This window comes from Ovis aries, chromosome 10 (genome assembly GCF_016772045.2).
Source record: "Ovis aries strain OAR_USU_Benz2616 breed Rambouillet chromosome 10, ARS-UI_Ramb_v3.0, whole genome shotgun sequence".
Taxonomy (NCBI): domain Eukaryota; kingdom Metazoa; phylum Chordata; class Mammalia; order Artiodactyla; family Bovidae; genus Ovis; species Ovis aries.
Genome location: NC_056063.1, coordinates 71,947,921 through 71,970,851, shown reverse-complemented (window position 1 = coordinate 71,970,851; position 22,931 = coordinate 71,947,921). Strand labels below are relative to the sequence as shown.

Here is a 22,931-nt window from a genome sequence, read left to right as displayed (position 1 = left end):
CTCATTCTCTGCAGTCCTGTTCTCCTCCCTCCCTCAATCTTTTCCAGCATCAGAGTCTTTTCAAATGAGTCATCTCTTCACATCCGGTGGCCAAAGTCTTGGAGTTTCAGCTTCAACATCAGTCCTTCCAATGAACACCCAGGACTGATCTCCTTTAGGATGGACTGGTTGGATCTTCTTGCATTCCAAGGGACTCTCAAGAGTCTTCTCCAACACCACAGTTCAAAAGCATCAATTCTTCACTGCTCAGCTTTCTTTATAGTCCAACTCTCACATCCATACATGACTACTGGAAAAACCATAGCCTTGACTAGATGGCTCTTTGTTGACAAAGTAATGTCTCTGCTTTTGAATATGCTGTCTAGGTTGGTCATAACTTTCCTTCCATGGAGTAAGCGTCTTTTAATTTCATGGCTGTAATCACCATCTGACGTGATTTCGGAGCCAATAAATAAATAAATAAATAAATAAAGTCAGCTGCTGTTTCCACTGTTTCCACATCTATTTGTCATGAAGTGATGGGACCAGATACCATGATCTTCGTTTTCTGAATGTTGAGCTTTAAGCCAACTTCTCCACTCTCTTCTTTCACTTTCATCAAGAGGCTCTTTAGTTTTTCTTCACTTTCTGCCATAAGGGTGCTGTCATCTGCATATCTGAGGTTATTGATATTTCTCCTGGCAATCTTGATTCCAGCTTGTGCTTCTTCCAGCCTAGCATTTCTCATGATATACTCTGCATATAAGTTATGCAAGCAGGATGACAGTGTATAGTCTTGATGTACTACTGTTCCTATTTGGAACCAGTCTGTTGTTCCATTTCCAGTTCTAACTGTTGCTTCCTGATCTGCATACAGGTTTCTCAAGAGGCAGGTCAGGTGGTCTGGTATTCCCATCTCTTTCAGAGTTTCCCACAGTTTACTGTGATCCACACAGTCAAAGGCTTTGGCATAGTCAATCAAGCAGAAGTAGATGTTTTTCTGGAACTCTCTTGCTTTTTCCATGATCCAGCAGATGTTAGCAATTTGATCTCTGGTTCCTCTACCTTTTCTAAAACAAGTTTGAACATCGGGAAGTTCATGGTTCACATATTGCTGAAGCCTGGCTTGGAGAATTTTGAGCATTAATTTACTATTGTGTGAGATGAATGCATTTGTGTGGTAGTTTGAACATTCTTTGGCATTGCCTTTCTTTGGGATTGGAATGAAAACTGACTTTTTCCAGTCCTGTGGCCACTGTTGAGTTTTCCAAATTTGCTGGCATGTTGAGTGCAGCACTTTCACAACATCATCTTTTAGGATTTGAAATAGCTCAACTGGAATTTCATCACTTCCATTAGCTTTGTTCGTAGTGATGCTTCCTAAGACCCACTTGACTTCACATTCCAGGATGTTTGGCTTTAGGTGAGTGATCACTCCATTGTAATTATCTGGGTTGTGAAGATATTTTTTGTACAGTTCTGTGTATTCTTGCCACCTCTTCTTAATATCTTCTGCTTCTGTTAGGTCCATACCATTTCTGTCCTTTATTTTACCCATCTTTGTATTAAATATTCCCTTGGTATCTCTAATTTTATTGATAAGATCTCTAGTCTTTCCCATTCAATTTTTTCCTCTGTTTCCTTGCATTGATTGCTGAGGGAGGCTTTCTTATCTCTCTTTGCTATTCTTTGGAACTCTGCATTCAAATGGGTATATCTTTCATTTTCTCCTTTGCTTTTCACCTCTCTTCATTTCACAGCTATTTGTAAGGCCTCCTGAGACAGCCATTTTTGCCTTCTTAAAAAAACTTTAATTGGATACTAATTGCTCTACAATATTGCAGTGTTTTTCTAGATGATGTTCTTGATCCCTGTCTCTTGTACAATGTCATGAACCTCTGTTCTTAGGTCACGCGCCCTGTCTATCAGATCTAGTCCCTTAAATCTATTTCTCACTTCCACTGTATAATCATAAGGGATTTGATCTAGGTCATACCTGAATGGTCTAGTGGTTTCCCCCACTTTCTTCAATTTAATTCTGAATTTGGCAATAAGGTGTTCATGGTCTGAGCCACAGTCTGCTCCTGGTCTTGTTTTTGCTGAGTGTATAGAACTTCTCCATTTAAAGGAAGAATGTAACTGGTTTTCATCTGCTCCCCAGTTGGAAGGCACATATTTCATCTCCCTCTATGGCATTCTCTCATCCTGGCTCTGGACTCCATAAGCCTGCTGCCTCCCTCTTTCTGAATTTTCCATACCCCAAGTGGGAAATCAGGTTTTTCTACTTCACTTGTAATACAGGTTTATGGCATGGGAGTGTCCTCTACAAAGCTGATAACTCTGCTGGCTTCTAGCAAGAGAAAAGGCATGAGCCATACTTGAAGGGATTTCTATCATATCCTGTGTCCCCCCTACTTTGGGGATGGTGGTCACTGGGGACAGGCATCTCCAGCTCTCTGCCTCTCATTCCCAGACCTTTGTTCACCTCTGACTTGGGTTTTGATCTCTCTTCTGTGGAGGAAATCGTGGTTGGCTGTTTTTTTGCCGACTGTGCTCTTTATACCAGCACCAGTGCTCTTGAAGTTATAACCTCAAGAATTCCATTTTCATTCCTTTTACACAAACATTTACACCATACCAAGGGACAGTCAATTTAATACTCTGGTAAAACAGCTTGCCGTAATAGTTTCTACTTATTGAATTTCTCTTCTGTGCATGGAACTGCAGGAAGCACTTTCACATCAACAATAACTCCATGAAATTGATACTACTTTTCAGTACCCAATTTACAGATGAGAAATTTCATTCAGAGAATGTAATTATCAACTGGAGTTTGGAAGAGTGCCCTTGTTAGGAGGTGGCCTCCCTTTTTTATCTGATAAATCTGCTGGGAACCTAAGAGTTTCCAGTTTTTGAAGAGATCAGGTAGAAAGAAAAGACATGTTTTAATTATACTTACAAAGGTCTAATTTTCCAAATTGTTTTAAGTCATCATTATCTTGAAAGGAATAGTTTCCTTACATATGGAAAATGCAAGCTAAAACCAGTAATGTTTTAGACAAAAATCATAAAAATTATAACCATATTCACAAGTTCACTCAGCAACTAGTCCTTTTGTTAACAGTTTTATGAACCCATCAGGCTTTCTGTTAGAATTATATAATTCCTTACAAAGTTTAGCAGCAAGGTCTGAAATTTATCAGACACCTGTATTTATCAAAAGTCCTTCCTATGAATCTTCTTGAAGATGAAGCGCTTTGCAATACTATCTGAGTACAACAATAACAATCTGTAAATGATAGAAGATCTTTCCATAAGTGTGCATGCTACACAGGTTAATAAACTGTATTTCTCTTGTTCATCTGTCTTACATCATTTGAATCTCCAAGGCCCCAGCCAGAGAGCCTAGAAGGGTAAAAGAGAGAGGAATTTTCCTCTCCCCTACACAGTAAAATATACATAATGTAAAACAAGCCATTTCCACCATTTTTTAAAATGCACTGCTCTGTGGCATTAATTATATTCACATTGTTGTGAATCCATCTCTAGAACGTCTACATCTTCCCTTTAGATTTTATTAGGTTTGTCATAGCTTTACTTCCAAACAGCAAGTATCTTTTATTTTTTTTTAAAATTTTTTATTTTTACTTTATTTTACTTTACAATACTGTATTGGTTTTGCCATACATTGACATGAATCCACCATGGGTGTACATGCGTTCCCAAACATGAACTCTGCCTCCCACCTCCCTCCCCATAACATCTCTCTGGGTCATCCCCGTGCACCAAATATCATGGCTGCAGTCACTGTCTGCAGTGATTTTGGAGCCCAAGAAAATAAAATCTCACTGCTTCTACTTTTTCCCCATCTATTTGCCATGAAATGATGGGTCCAGATACCACGATCTTAGCTTTTTGAATGTTGAGTTCAAGCCAGGTTTTCTCTCTTGTCTTTCACCCTCATCAAGAGACTCTTTAGTTCCTCTTTGTTTTGTGCCTCTAGAGTGGTATCTTTATCAGTTCAGTTCAGTTGCTCAGTCGTGTGTGACTCTTTGTGACCCCATGGACTGTAGCACACTAGGCTTCAACTGCATATCTGAAGTTATTGATATTTCTCCTGGTAATCTTGATTCCAGTTTGTGCTTTATCTAGTCTGGCACCTTGCATGATGCTCTGCATATAAGTTAAATAAGCAGGGTGACATTATCCAGCCTTGTCATACTCCATTCCCAATTTTTGTTTGTCTGAAGAAGTATTCAATTTTCCTTTACTTTTGAAAATCATTTCACAAACTAAATTCTAAATTGGTGGTTTTTCTGCTTTCTCTCAACACTTAAAACTTTTTCACTCTACTCTCTCCTTGTTTAGATGGTTTCTGAGTAGAACTGGATACAATTCTTATCTTTATTCCTTTATAGACAAAGGGATTTTCTTTAATTTGAAAACAATAAGCATAGTTATAGGTTTTTCTTTTTTTTTTCTTCTTTTCTGTTACAATGCTTTTTATTTCTAGTGTTTCTTCTTTGTTCCTTCTTAGAATCTACATCTTTCTGATTCTCAGTTCAGTTCAGTTCAGTTGCTCAGTCGTGTCTGACTCTTTGTGACCCCATGAATTGCAGCACGCCAGGCCTTCCTGTTCATCACCATCTCCCAGAGTCCACTCACACTCACGTCCATCGAGTCCGTGATGCCATCCAGCCATCTCATCCTCTGTCGTCCCCTTCTCCTCCTGCCCCCAATCCCTTCCAGCATCAGAGTCTTTTCCAATGAGTCAACTCTTCGCATGAGGTGGCCAAAGTACTGGAGTTTCAGCTTTAGCATCATTCCTTCCAAAGAATCGCAGGGTTGATCTCCTTCAGAGTGGACTGGTTGGATCTCCTTGCAGTCCAAGGGACTCTCAAGAGTCTTCTCCAATACCACAGTTCAAAAGCATCGATTCTTCGGTGCTCAGCCTTCTTCACAGTCCAACTCTCACATCCACACATGACCACAGGAAAAAACATAGCCTTGACTAGACAGACCTTAGTCGGGAAAGCAATCTCTCTGCTTTTTAATATGCTCTCTGGGGTGGTCATAGATTTCCTTCCAAGGAGTAAGCATCTTTTAATTTCATGGCTGCAGTCACCATCTGTAGTGATTCTGGAGCCCCCAAAAATAAAGTCTGACACTGTTTCCACTGTTTCCCCACGTATTTCCCATGAAATGATGGGACCGGATGCCATGATCTTCGTTTTCTGAATGTTGAGCATTAGGCCAACTTTTTCACTCTTCTCTTTCACTTTCATCAAGAGGCTTTTTAGCTCCTCTTCACTTTCTGCCATAAGGGTGGTGTCATCTGCATATCTGAGGTTATTGATATTTCTCCTGGCAATCTTGATTCTAGCTTGTGTTTCTTCCAGCTCAGCGTTTCTCATGATGTACTCTGCATAGAAGTTAAATAAGCAGGATGACAATATACAGCCTTGACGTACTCCTTTTCCTATTTGGAACCAGTCTGTTGTTCCATGTCCAGTGCTAACTGTTGCTTCCTGATCTGCATACAGATTTCTCAAGAGGCAGGTCAGGTGGTCTGGTATTCCCATCTCTATCAGAATTTTCCACAGTTTACTGTGATCCACACAGTCAAAGGCTTTGGCATAGTCAATCAAGCAGAAATAGATGTTTTTCTGGAACTCTCTTGCTTTTTCCATAATCCAGCGGATGTTGGCAATTTGATCTCTGGTACCTCTGCCTTTTCTAAAACCAGCTTGAACTTTAGGGAGTTCATGGTTCACGCATTGCTGAAGCCTGGCTTGGAGAATTTTGAGCAGTACTTTACTAGCGTGTGAGATGAGTGCAATTGTGTGGTAGTTTGAACATTCTTTGGCATTGCTTTTCTTTGGGATTGGAATGAAAACTGACCTTTTCCAGTCCTGAGGCCACTGCTGAGTTTTCCAAATTTGCTGGCATATTGAGTGCAGCACTTTCACAGCATCATCTTTCAGGATTTGAAACAGCTCAACTGGAATTCCATCACCTCCACTAGCTTTGTTCATAGTGATGCCCTCCAAGGCCCACTTGACTTCACATTCCAAGATGTCTGGTTCTAGATTAGTGATCACATCATCATGACTATCTGGGTCTTGAAGATCTTTTTTGTACAGTTCTTCTGTGTATTCTTGCCACCTCTTCTTAATATCTTCTGCTTCTGTTAGGTCCAGACCATTTCTGTCCTTTATCTAGCCCATCCTTGCATGAAATGTTCCCTTGGTATCTCTAATTTTCTTGAAGAGATCTCTAGTCTTTCCCAATCTGTTGTTTTCCTCTATTTCTTTGCATTGATTGCTGAAGAAAGCTTTCTTATCTCTTCTTGCTATTCTTTGGAACTCTACATTTAGATGCCTATATCTTTCCTTTTCTCCTTTGCTCTTCTCCTCTCTTCTCTTCACAGCTATTTGTAAGGCCTCCCCAGACAGCCATTTTGCTTTTTTGCATTTCTTTTCCATGGGGATGGTCTTGATCCCTGTCTCCTGCATAATATCATGAACTTCATTCCATAGTTTATCAGGCACTCTATCTATCAGATCTAGGCCCTTAAATCTATTTCTCACTTCCACTGTATAATCATAAGGGATTTGATTTAGGTCATACCTGAATGGTCTAGTGGTTTTCCCTACTTTCTTCATTTAAGTATTGCCCATCTATTTTTTGCATTCTGTATACTTTGTCCTTTAGAGCCCTTGGTATATTAATCATGTTATTGTCATTGTTATTTAGTCACTCAGTCGTGTTCAAATCTTTTGCAGCCCCATGGACTGTAGCCCGCCAGGCTCCTCTGTCTATAGGATTTCCCAGGGAAGAATACTGGAGAGGATTGCCAATTTCTTCTCCAGGGGATCTTCCTGATGCAGGGATTCAACCCAGGTCTCCTGCATTAGCCGGCAGATTCTTTACCACTGAGTTACCGGGGAAGCCATAGATACTTTTATTTTGTAATTAAAAAAAAATAATTGGAGGCTAATTACTTTACCATATTGTAGTGGTTTTGCCATACTTTGACATGAATCAGCCATGGATGTACATGTGTTCCCCAACCTGAACCCCCCTCCCATCTCCCTCCCCATCCCATCCCTCTGAGTCATCCCAGTGCACCAGCCCTGAGCATCCTGTCTCATGCATCAAACCTGGACTGGTGATCTGTTTCACATATGATAATATACATGTTTCAGTGCTATTTTCTCAAATCATCCCACTCTTGCCTTTTCCCACTGAGTCCAAAATACTGTTATATACATCTGTGTCTCTTGTGCTGTCTCGCATTTAGGATTATCATTACCATCTTTCTAAATTTCATATATATGCATTAATATACTGTATTGGTGTTTTTCTTTCTGGCTTACTTCTGGTCTGATGTTTCCAACATTCCTGCTATGTCTGGTTCTGATGAAGCTTTGTCTCTTCAATTTTTTTTTTTTTCTTTTGCCTTTTGCTGTGCCTTATAACTTTTTCCTGAAATGTGGACATGATGCCCTGAATTAAAGGCACTGCTATAAGTGGGGTGTGAGGGTAGGCATATCCCATGATTAGGTCTCAGCCCCTCAGTGAGCCTCTCCCTCTGGACTGTGAACCTTACAAGTGTTTCTCATTTTTCTTTCCCCCACCCCTTCCCTTATATGGACAGAATAGCTCAAGCCAGCTGAAGCTCGGTATTCCCTTCCCAGGGTCAGTTGGCTCAGTTAATACTCTAGAGGATTAGACTCTAGTACTAGTTTTCCCTTGGGAAAGGCCTTCTTCAGAAGACATTGTTCTAATTATTTCAAATTGGCTCCTCCCCATCCCCTCCCTCCCAGCAGGAAGGCTGAGGGGACTTTCCCTGGTATTTCCTGTAGGATCCCAGTGAAACTCCTGGAGGTAAGGTTCACAGTATTATAAGTCCCTTCATTACCAGGTCTCCCTGGGGTTATTTACTCTCAGATTGTCCACACTGAGCCTCCAGCAGTTTTTCGGTTATGGCTCTGGTTTCCTCCCCAAGCGTAGGTTCCCATGGTGGCTTCACCCTGAGGAAGCCTCAACTTCCTCTGTTCACCTGTGGGCCTCCCCAGTCTCAGGGGTGGCAGTTTGCCTCCTCTGACAGATGCAAGAACAGGTCTCCCTTTCCTTTTTTTAATCCACACTCACCTAAGTTATCTTATCCAATACGAAGGACTGTTTTTCATTTTTTTACATTGTTGGTTTTTTAATTTTTTTCTTTTTGCTCCCAGGTTTATAGAAGACTGACTCCTTGGTTTTCATGTTTTGGCTAAGTTTCTCATCTGAGTAGCCTCCTTGACTACCAATTAAAATCAGGGCTTGTCAGCCATCTTCAGCTACTCTCACTTCTTGTTCTTCATCAGTTCAGTTTAGTCGCTCTGTCGTGTCCAACAGTTTGCGACCCCATGAATCGCAGCACATCAGGCCTCCCTGTTCATCACCAACTCCTGGAGTTCACCCAAACCCATGTCCATCAAGTCGGTGATGCCATCCAACCATCTCATCCTCTGTCGTCCCCTTCTCCTCCTGCCCTCAATCTTTGCCAGCATCAGGGCCTTTACAATGAGTCAGCTCTTCTGGTATTATCTTGTTCATTCATTAACTTGTTTACTGTCTATCTCCTACTAATTCAGTGTAAACACTGTGAGAAGATAAACCTTACATGTTTTGTAAGCCATTGCTTCTTAGTACTTTGAAGGGTATGTGATGTGTGATAGGTATTCAAAAGCACTTGTTTAAAAATAATTCATAATTTATTTAATCATGTTGATGCTAAATTTGGAAGTTAGGGTGTTTCTAAATTCTATTATAATTTAATAATAATCATTGCTCTGAGAAACATTTGTATATAAATAAAGTTGTGCACAAACAGTTTTCTGTAAATAACATTTTTGCCTTCATCATCTTATAGGTAAAAATCCTACTGGGTAAAAGAAGGTGAACAATTTAAGGCTTTTAATAAATATTGTCAAATTATTATTTGAAATGGCTATTCTGATTTATAGTTTACCAATAGTAGATTACAGTGTTTATCACACTTTTAATTAGTGTGGGGTGGGCTGGATAAAGCACAAGCTGGAATCAAGATTGCTGGGAGAAATAACAGTAACGTCAGATATGCAGATGACCTTATGACAGAAAGTGAAGAACTAAAGAGCCTCTTGATGAAAGTGAAAGAAGAGAGTGAAAAAGTTGGCTTAAATCTCAACATTCAGGAAACTAAGATCATGGCATCCAGTCCCATCATTTCATGGCAAATAGATGGGAAACAATGGAAACAGTGGCTGACTACTTTTGGGGGCTCCAAAATCACTTCAGATGGTGATTGCAGCCTTGACATTAAAAGACGCTTACTCCTTGGAAGGAAAGTTATGACCAACTTAGACAGTATGTTAAAAAGCAGAGACATTACAATGCCAACAAATGTCCATCTACTAAAGCCTATGGTTTTTCCAGTAGTCATGTATGGATGTGAGAGTTGGACTATAAAGAAAGCTGAGCACTGAAGAACTGATGCTTTTGAACTGTGGTATTTGAAAAGACTCTTGAGAGTCCCTGGCACCTCAAGGAGAACCAACCAGTCCATCCTAAAGGAGATCAGTCCTGAGTGTTCATTGGAATGATTGATGTTGAAGCTGAAACTCCAATAATTTGGCCACCTGATGTGAAGAACTGACTCATTTGAAAATACCCTGATGCTGGGAAAGATTGAAGGTGAGAGAGAAGGGGACGACAGAGGATGAGATGGTTGGATGGCATCACCAACTCAATGGACATGAGTTTGAGTAAACTCCGGGAGTTGGTGATGGACAAGTAGGCCTGGCGAGCTGTGATTCATGGGGTCGCAAAGTGTCGAACACGACTGAGCGACTGAACTGAACTGATTATCTTATTATTTGTATTATTTTGCTGTAATTTTCTTTTTACTTACTCTTTTTCTTGATTGTGAGCTTAATAAATAGGGATTTCATCTTTCTCAGTTCAGTTCAGTTCAGTCACTCAGTAGTGTCTGACACTTTGCGACCCCATGAATCGCAGCACGCCAGGCCTACCTGTCCATCACCATCTCCCGGAGATCACTCAATTTGCGTCCATCGAGTCAGTGACGCCATCCAGCCATCTCATCCTTGGTCGTCCCCTTCTTCTCCTGCCCACAATCCCTCCCAGCATCAAAGTCTTTTCCAGTGAGTCAACTCTTCACATGAGGTGACCAAAGTACTGGAGTTTCAGCTTTAGCATCATTCCTTCCAAAGAAATCCCAGGGTTGATCTCCTTCAGAATGGACTGGTTGGATCTCCTTGCAGTCCAAGGGACTCTCAAGAGTCTTCTCCAACACCACAGTTCAAAAGCATCAATTCTTCGGTGCTCAGCTTTCTTCACAGTCCAACTCTCACATCCATACATGACTACTGGAAAAACAATAGCCTTGACTAGATGGACCTTAGTTGGCAAAGTAATGTCTCTGCTTTTTAATATGCTATCTAGGTTGGTCATAATTTTCCTTCCAAGGAGGAAGCGTCTTTTAATTTCATGGCTGCAGTCACCATCTGCAGTGATTTTGGAGGCCCCCAAAATAAAGTCTGACACTGTTTCCATTGTTTCTCCATCTATTTCCCATGGAGTGATGGGACCGTATGCCATGATCTTTGTTTTCTGGATGTTGAGCTTTAAGCCAACTTTTTCACTCTCCTCTTTTACTTTCGTCAAGAGTCTTTTTAGTTCCTCTTCACTTTCTGCCATAAGGGTGGTGTCATCTGCATATCTGAGGTTATTGATATTCATCTTTTTAGGTATATTCTTTTCTGAGGACACCTTTGTTAACTCTTAGCAATTTCTGGATGCTTATCTAAATATTGAACTAGTTTTCTAAAAGGCTGAAATCAAAATAACTGAAGATCCCATTTTTATTATGATATCTTAATGTTGCGGTTTAGTCACTCAGTCGCCCTCTTTTGTGACCCCATGGACTGTAGCCTGCCAGGCCTTTCGGCCCATGGGATTTCCCAGGCAAGAATACTGGAGTGAGTTGCTGTTTCCTTCTCCTGCGGATTTTCCCAACCCAGGGATGAAACCTGAGTCTCCTGCTTGGCAAGCAGATTTTTTACCACTGAGCCCCCAGGGAAGTCATTGGCTCACGTTGAGTAGTTTGCTTCAGTTTTTACATCAGGGCTCTATATGATAGTATAATGATGCAGATATGACTGAGGGCCAGTGGGAAGTAACACAGGTAACTCATTACTAATAACAAAGTTTTGAAATGTGAGTGTGACTTTTTTCCATGAATTAGATCACATTCAAGATTTGAATACTAACATGATCCTTATTTACTTTCTTTCTTAAGTGGGAGAGAAATTTGTGGTGTTAAACTCTGTCCATTGGTTACAGCAGTGGTGTCCACAGAAATATATAGTGAGCCACATCTGTAAACTTAAATTTGCAATAACCATATGAAAAAGTTAAAAGGGACAAGTAAAACTAATATTATAAGACCTTTTTGAAACTATCTGTCAAAAATATATCAGCATGTAATAAACAGAAAAAAAAATCATTGAGACATAAAAGAGTTTTATGCTATCTTTGAAATCTGTGGTGTATTGTACAGTTAAAGCACACCTCAAATTGGACCAGATGCATTTAAAGTCCTCAAAATCATTATGCGAACAGTGTTACTGTATTTGACAACCCAGGGTTTATAATATTAATAAGGATTTTCATGGGTTCAAGGGAGTGAATGTAATTTTCATAATTGGAAGGATGTTCCTCATAGGTGTCATAGTTTGGGTTCCCCCAGTAGCAGACCGTGAAGCAAACATTTGCATGAAAGTGGTTTATTTTAGAAGTGATCCTAGGAAAACACATGTATGGAGTGGATAAGTGAGACAAAAAAGGGAAGGAAACCAATAAAATGTGTGTTATCAAGAAAGTTACTGCTTTTGCAACTGGGTTCCTTCCCTCAGAGTCATCCTGGGAGACAGAATTATTCCAGCTGACAGGCAAGGGCACTGGGGCATTTATCTACCCACTCCCCGTCCATCACTGGTTAAGGGCTGAATCCAAGGTTTTTTAATTGCTTTGCATATGGCCCCAGTGTGGTTCCATAGCTAGAAAGAGGTCCTAAGTGGAGAGTTGCAGATAAGCAGTGAGCTCCTTAGTCCTGGAGAAGAGTCAGAGGACACGAGCTGGAAAGTAACAGCTTCTGCTCCAGCAGGTCACACCATCCAAGGAGGGATCCTGTTAGCCTCAGGAGCCCTAGGGACTTGATATCACTGAGACTCTACTTTATACCAATCATCCTGTTCACTTATGTATCCCTAGTTCTTGGAATAGTAGGTGTTCAGTAAATAGTTGTTGACTGTATGACTTTCCCTGAGTACCTGCTTTACTCTTTCAGGCTCTCCATGTAAATAAATGGGGCACATGGTTACCAATCATGTGTCATGTCCTTAAAACTCCCTCATCAGAAAGGAAAGAGAGGTATTCTCTTTCTAGCTCCAGCAAAAAAGAAAACAGAAATTACCCACTAGTCAACATTTTCAAGGAAGAAATTCAGCTGGTCTGGTTAGCCATGAGGTTATCTGTGGGCCAAGCCCTTTGTATATTGATGTGGCATATTATGATTGGCTGGATTTCAGTTGGGTGCTCAGCCCTGAATTTACAGAGGTAGATATATTACTAGAAGAAGGAATGATACAGAGATTGTCACCATATTCAGAACTATGGATACCCACAGGATTATGTTTAAATTGTGAATCCCATTTGTCCTGTATGTCTTGATAGAAAAATGCTTGAGGACCAGCCCTGTCCCACCTGAGCCATTTTAGTTCTGCTGTTAAACCTGCTGCAGATTTAACACTGCTTTGACCATATGTCAGAGATCCTATAGACCAGTGTTCAACTTTTTTGGCACTAGGGACCAGTTTCATGAAAGACAGTTTTTCCATGGACCAGAGAGGGTGGGATGGTTTTGAGATGATTCAAGCTCATTTCATTTATTGTATACTTTCTTTTTTTTATTATTATGTTATGATTATATAATGAAATAATTATACAGCTCAGCATACTGCAGAATCAGTGGGAGCCCTGAGCTTGTTTTTCTGCAACTAGATAGTCTCATTTTGGGGTGATGGGAGAGACTGACACCTGAAGTGTGCTGTTTATGTCCAACCTACTCTGCAATCACATTTTGGTTGCTGTCACTGCAGAAAACCCTGCTTCCCAAAGATAGCTTGTTGAATATGGAAGCAGACTTTTCAGTGCTTAGTGGCAATCTCAGGATATTCTGCCTTTCATCTAGAACATACAGAGATTTGGAATTGTCTCAAACATATTTTTCAGATCATCATCATTTACAGTCTCAAGAAGGTGATCCTCTCTTACAACGGATAAAGTCGATTCACCTGGCTTATTCGCAAATGGATCACAGACCCATTCCTTCCCAGTTCAAGAGTGTTTTGTGGTTGGGAAGTAATGCTCAAACTCTTTCAAAAGCTGAAATAGGTGGTCACACACCAGCCAGGATGAAGAAGGCCCTGGCTCAGTCTCTTTCAAAATCTCTGTTAATATTTGAAATATGTCAAAAGCCCAGTGTTCACTTGTTACCTCCATAATTCCAGTTTGGCATTGAATGCAGCCACTTTATCTGCTGACTTAAACACAGCTGTCCTTCTCCCCCAAAGTGATAGATAGATTGAGTTCATTGAGCAGGTTGTGTATGTCACACAGGTAAGCAAGGTTTGCAGTCTCTTCTGTGTCACTGAAAGGTGCTGCCAGAAATCCCCAGAGCATCTCTTGTACCTCAGAAACTCTGGCCAGTGATCTACCTTTAGAAAGTCTTCTCATTTTTTTGTGCATAAGAAATGTGTGTGCTCTGCATCCATCTCCTCACAGAACTGCCTGACAGACGTGAGCTAAGGGCATGCACTGTAATGTGGTTGATCATTTAGTTACATCCTGCAAACATTAAGTTCAGGTGACACTTTTCAGCTAGCCAGCATTTCTCTATGGATAACAGTGTATATCGACTCACATTTAAAAGCGATCTCTTTGACCCAAGTAGTGAAACAAGAAAGCCATCCAGTCATGGCAACCACTGTGTGTACAGATCAACACAAAATGACCAATTCAGTTTTCTTGATATGTAACTTCAAAGACTTAAATAGTTCTGCAGCTGTGGTATTGGTTGGCAACAAAAGTGCACACAACATAGCCTCTTGCACATCCTCCTGAAAATATAGCTCATAGAAACAAGTGTTGTTGCCTTTTTGTCAACATCAGTAGATTTGTTAAGTTGGATTTCACACCAGGGTGACTTATTAATTTTTCCTACAATTGCATCTCAATATCCTCTGCTGTTTCACCAATTCATTTAGCTATGGTACTAGCCAAAAGAGGGAAAGGTGCCACCTTTTGAACTGCAGCCTCTCCTAAAAGTTCATGAAAGCTGTCCTCAGCATCAGGCAGGACTGACTCTTCAGTAAGAGTGAAGGACTTTTTAACTTTAGCAATGATGTTCACCTCTAAGAATGATGCTCTCAGTGCAGACACATTTGATGAAGTCGTGGCCATCACTAATCGCTTCTGTTCTTCGTGTTCACATATTTCCTTTTGAAAAACTCCAAAGGCTTGTCTTTCAATGCAGGGTGCTGTTTTCCACGTGACAACAGTTGTGACGGTTTCGTGGCTTCATTGCATAAATGGTTGCAAATATATGTGCTGCAATTAACCTGTAATTGAAGTAGAACTCTTGATATTTTATCTTAATTGAAGTTTTCTTTTGTTGGCAGTCTTAGACTGTTTTATTGTCTCATCATTGGGTCTCTCCCCCTTATCAAAGAAGCTCTGACTCTGTTTGTTTTTTACTCATTTTGGCTAAAGTTAGCTTGTGGATTTACCAAAACTGTGACAGAGACAAGTATGCAGTGCAGGAAAGAGGCATTCATGGAAGTAATGGGTAGGCTTTGTGCACACTAAAATTAGTGTCGGATTCTGCCTTAAAGCTTGCCATGAGATGCAGCTGTGCAATTGAAGTACACCAACTCATGTGCTACTGTATGGCCTGCCAACAGATGCAGCTTGTCACTTGCCACTCATTGAAAGGGTCTTGATATGAGTCTGCAAGCAATTGGTTTATTATGGACCCTCTGCTGTCAACCTCTCTGCTAGTGATAATCGTACTTGCAGGAGCTCCCCAGTGCTAGCATCATCACTTCATCTCCACCTCAGATCATAAGGTATTAGATTCTCATAAGGAGTGCTCACCCTAGATCCCTCACATGAACAGTTCACAGTAGGGTTCATGCTTCTGCGAGAATCTAATGCTGTTGCTAATCTGACAGGAGGTGGAGATCAGATGGCAATGTGAGTGATGAGAAGTGGTTCTAAATACCCATCAAGCTTCTCTTCCCTGCCCATTGCTCACTTCTTGCTCTGTGGCCTGGTTCCTAACAGGCCATAGATCAGGGGTTGGGGACTCCTACTCTAGACCATATAATAATTTATAATTTGCACAGATACAGGTTTCCCCCATGATCACTGAGATTTTTTGGAAATGAATCATCAAGTCCAACAAGACTCAGTTTCTCCTTAGATGTTGTTTTGTCAACGGCTGGGTTCATTAACTCAGCATAATATATTCAATGTTCATCCATATTGTGGCATACATTCATGTATCTATCTTTACAAGTAATATCCTATTGCATGTAATACCAGATTTTATTTATCCATTCATTAGGTGGTGTACATTTGCTTCCTCCCACCCCTAACACACCTAATTATTACCTTTTTTAGAATAATGGTGTTAAACCATTAGTAACTAAGTTTTCATGTGCACATATGTTTTCATTTATCCTGGATAGATAACCATGAGGAGAATTTCTGGGTTATGTGATAACTTTGTGGTTGTACCATTTTACATTCCCACCAGCAATATACGAGAAATCCAGTTTCTCTACATCCTCTCCATCACTTGTTATTGTTCTTTTAGTTGTAGTATTGAACAATTTCAGATCAGTAAACAAATGCAGATCAGAGGTCTTATGACAGCTCCCCATGTTTGTAAGCTCTGTGTCTAGCCTAGTGGTCCTGAGCCTGAAAGGAATTCACTGAACATCTGTTCAAAATAAAAAGTTTTTTGTTATTTTTTTTTAATTGAAAGGTAATTGCTTTACAAAATTTTGTAGTTTTCTGTCATACATCAGCAAGAATCAACCATAGGTATACCCATGTCCCCTCCCTCTGGATCTTCCTCCCATCTTCCTCCCCACCTCACCCTTCAGCATTTTGCAGAGTCCATGTTTGAGGTCCCTGAGTCATACAGCAAATTCTCATTGGCTATCTATTTTACATATGGTATTGTGAATTTCTTTGTTACTTTCTCCATACACCTCCCCTTCTCCCTCCTCTCCTCCCATTCTGTCCATAGGTCTCTTCTCTATATGTGTTTCTCCATTGCTGCACTGAAAATAAATTCATCAGTGCCATCTCTTCAGATTCCATATATATGTGTCAGTAAAAGGAGAGTGAAAAAGTTGGCTTAAAGCTCAACATTCAGAAAACGAAGCTCATGGCATCCGGTCCCATCACTTCATGGGAAATAGATGGGGAAACAGTGGAAACAGTGTCAGACTTTATTTTTGGGGGCTCCAAAACCACTGCAGATGGTGACTGAAGCCATGAAATTAAAAGACGCTTCCTCCTTGGAAGCAAAGTTATGAGCAACCTAGATAGTATATTCAAAAGCAGAGAGATTGCTTTCCCGACTAAGGTCTGTCTAGTCAAGGCTATGGTTTTTCCTGTGGTCATGTATGGATGTAAGAGTTGGACTGTGAAGAAGGCTGAGCACTGAAGAATTGATGCTTTTGAACTGTGGTGTTGGAGAAGACTCTTGAGAGTCCCTTGGACTGCCAAGAGATCCAACCAGTCCATTCTGAAGGAGATCAGCCCCGGGATTTCTTTGGAAGGAATGATGCTAAAGCTGAAACTCCAGTACTTTGGCTACCTCATGTGGAGAGTTGACTCATTGGAAAAGACTCTGATGCTGGGAGGGCTTGGAGCCAGGAGGAGAAGGGGACGACTGTTGGGAGCCAGCATGAGGAACTCCGCCCATGGTAAAGGTCATGAGGAAGGAAGCTTGGCATACGCAAAGGCGTGATCAAGCCTCAGGAAACCGAGCATCTACCCCCAAAACCAGAGTACTTTACGGGGAGCTCTCCCCCATAACCATTTCTCTCGGAGAAGGAGTTAACTTGCAGCTCCAGTTAATAAAAATTCCTGGGCGTGAAGTTTCTCTGGCCCGCCTGATCAGGCTCATCCGGCCACATGCGACTGTTTACAGCCTCCCAACTGTGAGAGGCATGGGATGTTTTAAAACTTTCTAAATATAGACTCTTTTGAGAAGTTAGAAGATCATTAGTATAGTATAGTGGGTTGATTAGGAATTATATTGGTGAACGGTTTTTTCATTTGTCATGCCAATAATTACTGCTAATTCCCTGCCCTGGGTGTGACAAGGATGTCTCAGGTCAAACCTCTCTGCTGACAGACTAGCTTGTGTGACAGCCTCTCAACCATAAACAGCACAGAGAGTTTGGAGTATTAGCGTAGGGCTTTTTTCATTGATGAGTCAATGATTGCCATCAGGCTTCCATATCCTTAGGCACCTGGGAATATATTAATCAATATATTTGGAATATAGAAAAGGAAATATAGTCGTTTTTGATGTTAGCAATACTAGACTTTTTGAGTTAATGAATTTTCTCTTTTATTATAGACCACTGTACTTTGTTATAGATCACTATGCTATGTAAAAATGTAACTTTATCACTATATTAAGACAAAATAGATCTTAAGGGGAACATTGGTGAAGGGTTTACATTTGTTGAGCAAATATTTGCTGCTAAATCTCCATATTCCTGCCCTTATAATGAATATAACTAGCATATAGGAGAAATAAGTATTAACCTTTAAGATTAATCATGTTAAACCTTAGGTTAAGTATATTCCTTTCTTGATTGTAACTCACTACACCTTCACCCTATAGGAATGCAACTTTATTTGGAGGGTGGCGCCTGATTTAAGAAAAAATCACCCCTGGAAAAATAAGCTTTCTGGTTAACTGACCGGTATCAGAAAGGGCCATAAAATGTCAGCAGACCTCATGGCCAGAAGATGATGAAACTCATAAGACCTTTGTATAATTTTATATGAAGCATCTGATTGTGACAAGGGTCAGGTCTGCTGACCCCCACGTGACTCTGTATTCATCCCTATGTATAACAAAAAGTTATATAAACAAACCTGAAAAATAAAGAAATCGGATCAGTTTCTGGAAAGACTGAATCCCCCGTGTCGTTTCTTTCTTGCTCCCCGCTTTCCTGGCTGAATTCCCATCTGAGATGTGGGTACTCCCCAAGCCTGCTAATTCTGCCTGGGCTTCTGAGGTCAGACCGGGGAGGCCTCAGTGCCTCGTCTCCTTTGGGAGAATGGAAAGACGCCTGTGGCCTATGTAGGTGGTGATTGGTATTCCATGTAAACCAGTTATTCAGCCTCTTTTCTCCACTAATTCTCCTACTACACTATCTGTTTCTAATCTTCCTCTATATCTGTAATTAAATAAGTTTTTTCCAGGATGCCGACTCCATCCCCACCTTCGAATTACCCTGGATCCACCGGGGCTGGACCCTGGCAGACGACCGAGGATCAGATGGCTGGATGGCATCACTGACTCAATGGAGTGAGTCTGAGGGAACTCCGGGAGATAGTGATGAACAGGAGGCCTGGCGTGCTGCAATTCATGGGGTCGCAAAGAGTCAGACACAACTGAGCGAATGAACTGAACTGAACTGAACTGATACAATATTTATATTCCTCTTTCTGACTTACTTCACTCTGCATAATAGGCTCTAGTTTCACCCACCTTATTAGAACAGATTCAAATCTGTTCCTTTTTATGGCTGAGTGTTGGAGAAGGAAATGGCAACCCACTCCAGTGTTCTTACCTAGAGAATCCCAGGGATGGGGGAGCCTGGTGGGCTGTCATCTCTGGGGTCAAACAGAGTCAGACACGACTGAAGCGACTTAGCAGCAGCAGCAGCGCTAGTCCATTGTATATATATGTACCACAGCTTCCCTATCCATTTATACGTTGATGGACATCCAGTTTGCCTTCATGTTCTCATTATTGTAAACATTACTGCAATGAACATTTGGGTATGTGTGTCTTTTTCAGTTTTTATTTCCTCAGGGTATATGCCTAGGAGTGGGATTGCTGGGTCATATGGTGGTTTTATGCCTAGCTTTTTAGGGAGTCTCCATACTGTCTTCCATAGTGACTGTATCAGTTTGCATTACAAGAATGTTCCCCTCTCTCCATACCCTCTCCAGCATCCATTGTTTGTAGACTTTTTGACGATGGCCACTCTGACTGGTGTGAGGTGGTGACTTCTTGTAGTTTTGATTTGCATTTGTCCAATAATGAGTGATGCTGAGCATCTTTTCATGTGCCTGTTACCCATCTGTATGTCTTCTTCAGAGAAATGTCTCTTCAGGTCCCTTTCCCACTTTTGATTAGGTTGTTTGCTTTTCTGGTATTGAGGTGTATGAGCTGCTTGTATATTTTAGAAATGAATTCTTTCTCAGTTGTTTCCTTTGCTATTATTTTTTCCCATTCTGAGGGTTGTCTTTTCACTTTGTAGTTTCCTTTGCTATGCAAAAACTTTTAAGTTTAATTATGCTGCACTTGTTTACTTTTGTTTTTATTTCCATTATTCTAGGAGGTGGGTAGGAGATCTTGCTTTGATTTATGTCATCGAGTGCTCTGCCTATGTTCTCCTCTAAGAGTTTAATAGTTTCTGGTCTTACATTTAGGTCTTTAATACACTTTGAGTTTATGTTTGTGTATGGTTTTAGGTAGTGATCTAATTTCATTCTTTTTCATGTAGCTGTCCAGTTTTTCCAGCACCACTTATTGAAGTGGCTGTCTTTGCCCCACTGTATATTCTTGCTTCCTTTGTCAAAAATTGTGTACCCATAGGTGGGTGGGTTCATCTCTGGGTTCTCTCTCTTGTTCCATTGTTCTATATTTCTGTTTTTGTGCCAGTACCATACTGTCTTGCTTACTGTAGCTTTGTAGTTTAGTCTGAAGTCAGGAAGGTTGATTCCTCCAGCTCCATTCTTCTTTCTGAAGACTGTTTTGGATATTCAGGGTCTTTTATGTTTCCATATCAATTGTGAATTTTTTTGTTCTAGTTCTGTGAAAAGTGCCATTTGTAATTTGATAGGGATTGCATTGAATCTGTTGATTGCACTTAGAAGTATAGTCATTTCAAAACAAACAGAGTTTTATTTGTATTTGTTTTAGTTTTTACAAAGTACTCTCACAAATTCTGAGGCTGGCAGTAACCCTGTTGGAAGTAGGATGAGTGAGGCATCTGGAGCTCTGGCCCCTTGGCTCCAGGGCTGGTCTCCTCTGAACAGTGGAACATTGGATTTGAACATTTCTTCTAAGTATCATATTAGTGTATGTTCTAAATAGACATTTCTCCAAAGAAGACATACGGATGGCTAACAAACACATGAAAAGATGCTCAACATCACTCATTATTAGAGAAATGCAAATCAAAACCACAATGAGGTACCACTTCACACCAGTCAGAATGGCTGCGATCCAAAAATCTGCAAGCAATAAATGCTGGAGAGGGTGTGGAGAAAAGGGAACCCTCCTACACTGTTGGTGGGAATGCAAACTAGTACAGCCACTATGGAGAACGGTGTGGAGATTCCTTAAAAAATTGCAAATAGAACTACCTTATGACCCAGCAATCCCACTTCTGGGCATACACACCGAGGAAACCAGAATTGAAAGAGACACATGTACCCCAATGTTCATCGCAGCACTGTTTATAATAGCCAGGACATGGAAACAACCTAGATGTCCATCAGCAGATGAATGGATAAGAAAGCTGTGGTACATATACACAATGGAGTATTACTCAGCCGTTAAAAAGAATTCATTTGAATCAGTTCTGATGAGATGGATGAAACTGGAGCCGATTATACAGAGTGAAGTAAGCCAGAAAGAAAAACACCAATACAGTATACTAACACATATATATGGAATTTAGGAAGATGGCAATGACGACCCTGTATGCAAGACAGGGAAAGAGACACAGATGTGTATAACGGACTTTTGGACTCAGAGGGAGAGGGAGAGGGTGGGATGATTTGGGAGAATGACATTCTAACATGTATACTATCATGTGAATTGAATCGCCAGTCTATGTCTGACGCAGGATGCAGCATGCTTGGGGCTGGTGCATGGGGATGACCCAGAAAGTTGTTATGGGGAGGGAGGTGGGAGGGCGGTTCATGTTTGGGAATGCATGTAAGAATTAAAGATTTTAAAATTTAAAAAATAAAAAACTGAAATTTAAAAAAAATAAAAAATAAAAAAAAAAAGAAAAAAAAAAGAAAAAAAAAAGAAAAGAATGCTAAGAAGTTTCAAAAACTCTTAATTAAAAAAAATACAGCAGAAGCTGTAGGGACTGAATGTATTTGACAGTTTGGAGACACTAATTATGGTCTTGAGACAGTTGTGGGGACCAGAGAAACAGTCTGGGGAAGTATGACAAGAGAAGTCACTAGACTTCCAACTTCAGCAGGCAATTTATTCATCTTTGAAGTAGAACTAGTAGCTGAACATTTATAGGGATGGAGAAATGTAGAGAATTTCAAAGAGAACTGGAAATCATGTGAGGAGTGATTATTTAGGTTGTTTGATTGCATTATCTAAGCAAGAGTTAACACCAGAAAGATGGGTAATTAGAAGTTGACAGTTTTCAGCTTTGTCTTCCTTTTTTCAATAGAAAACTTCAAACACACATGAATTATCAAGAAAATAGTATAATAAACCAATAGCATGCCCATCAACATAAAATTGACAGTTTGCCATTCTTATATGTTTGAGTTATTAAAAAAATTTGAATACAGTAAGGGTTTCTTTAAAATTAGTTTCTCCTTCAGCTTTATTGAGGTCTAATTGATGATCAAAAATTGTATATATTTAGATGCACAACTTGATGACTTGACATACATATACATTGTGAAATGCTCATCCTACCAAGCCAATCAATATATCTACCACACATCTTAATCGTTTAATTTTTTCTCTCTTGTATGTTGAGAACTCCCAGACTCTACTCTCTCAGCAAATGAAAAGGACACAGTACTGTACTGTCAACTGTAACCAAATTGCTATACACTAGTTCTGCAGGACATATTCATCTTGCATAACTGAAGCTAAAAGTCATTATTAATAACACCATTTTAGCCAAGGTACATGGGAAATTATCAAAGAATAATGAGGTGATCTTATTTTAAGCCCCACAAACTTTGATCTTTCTTCATTTAGAATGAAAGGGAAGAGAAGCTGCTGAGCTGGTAAGATGACCACACAAATAACTTATCACTTATGAGTGGGAGCCCAAGATTTTATTCTCAGTCCTACAACATTGATTCATTCAGATAGCATATTCTAGACACTTTTCACACACTGACCATCCAACAGTGAGACAGTCATGCTGGACTTGGACTTGAATCCAAATCAAAATTCATCATCTACTGATTCAAAGATCTTGGAGAATGCTGTTCTTGAGTCTCATCTTTCTCATCTGTGAAATAGAGATAATACCTTCTTGAGTAGGGCATTGTGGGAGTTAAAAGTGAATTAAGTTTCCCACAAATGCACATAACCTGTATTCTATAACATATTGCCACTATTACTCCACTAGGCAGTCCCTGAGCTCATGATGAAAGAAATCATAAGGCAATCTCTCTGTCCCAAATTCCTCTTCAAAGAGAGCAGCAAAAAGCTCACAGAGGTCCCCCCACAATGTAACCTGTGAGATGCAAGACACCTCACATGTTGTGGCGATCTCCAATGACAGCAT

The 22,931-nt window shown here is 40.3% G+C and overlaps 1 protein-coding gene across 1 annotated transcript in view; it reads right to left on the bottom strand.

Moving 5' to 3' along the window:
• Nucleotides 1–6,380: 6,380 nt before the first annotated feature.
• LOC105614203 (ATP-binding cassette sub-family C member 4-like) overlaps nt 6,381–22,931 on the bottom strand; it is a 264,375-nt gene continuing 247,824 nt past the window's right edge. Inside the window, exon 28 of the transcript XR_009595281.1 lies at nt 6,381–6,609. The gene's annotated coding sequence lies outside the window, so the exon portion shown is untranslated. The remainder of the gene's footprint in view (nt 6,610–22,931) is intronic.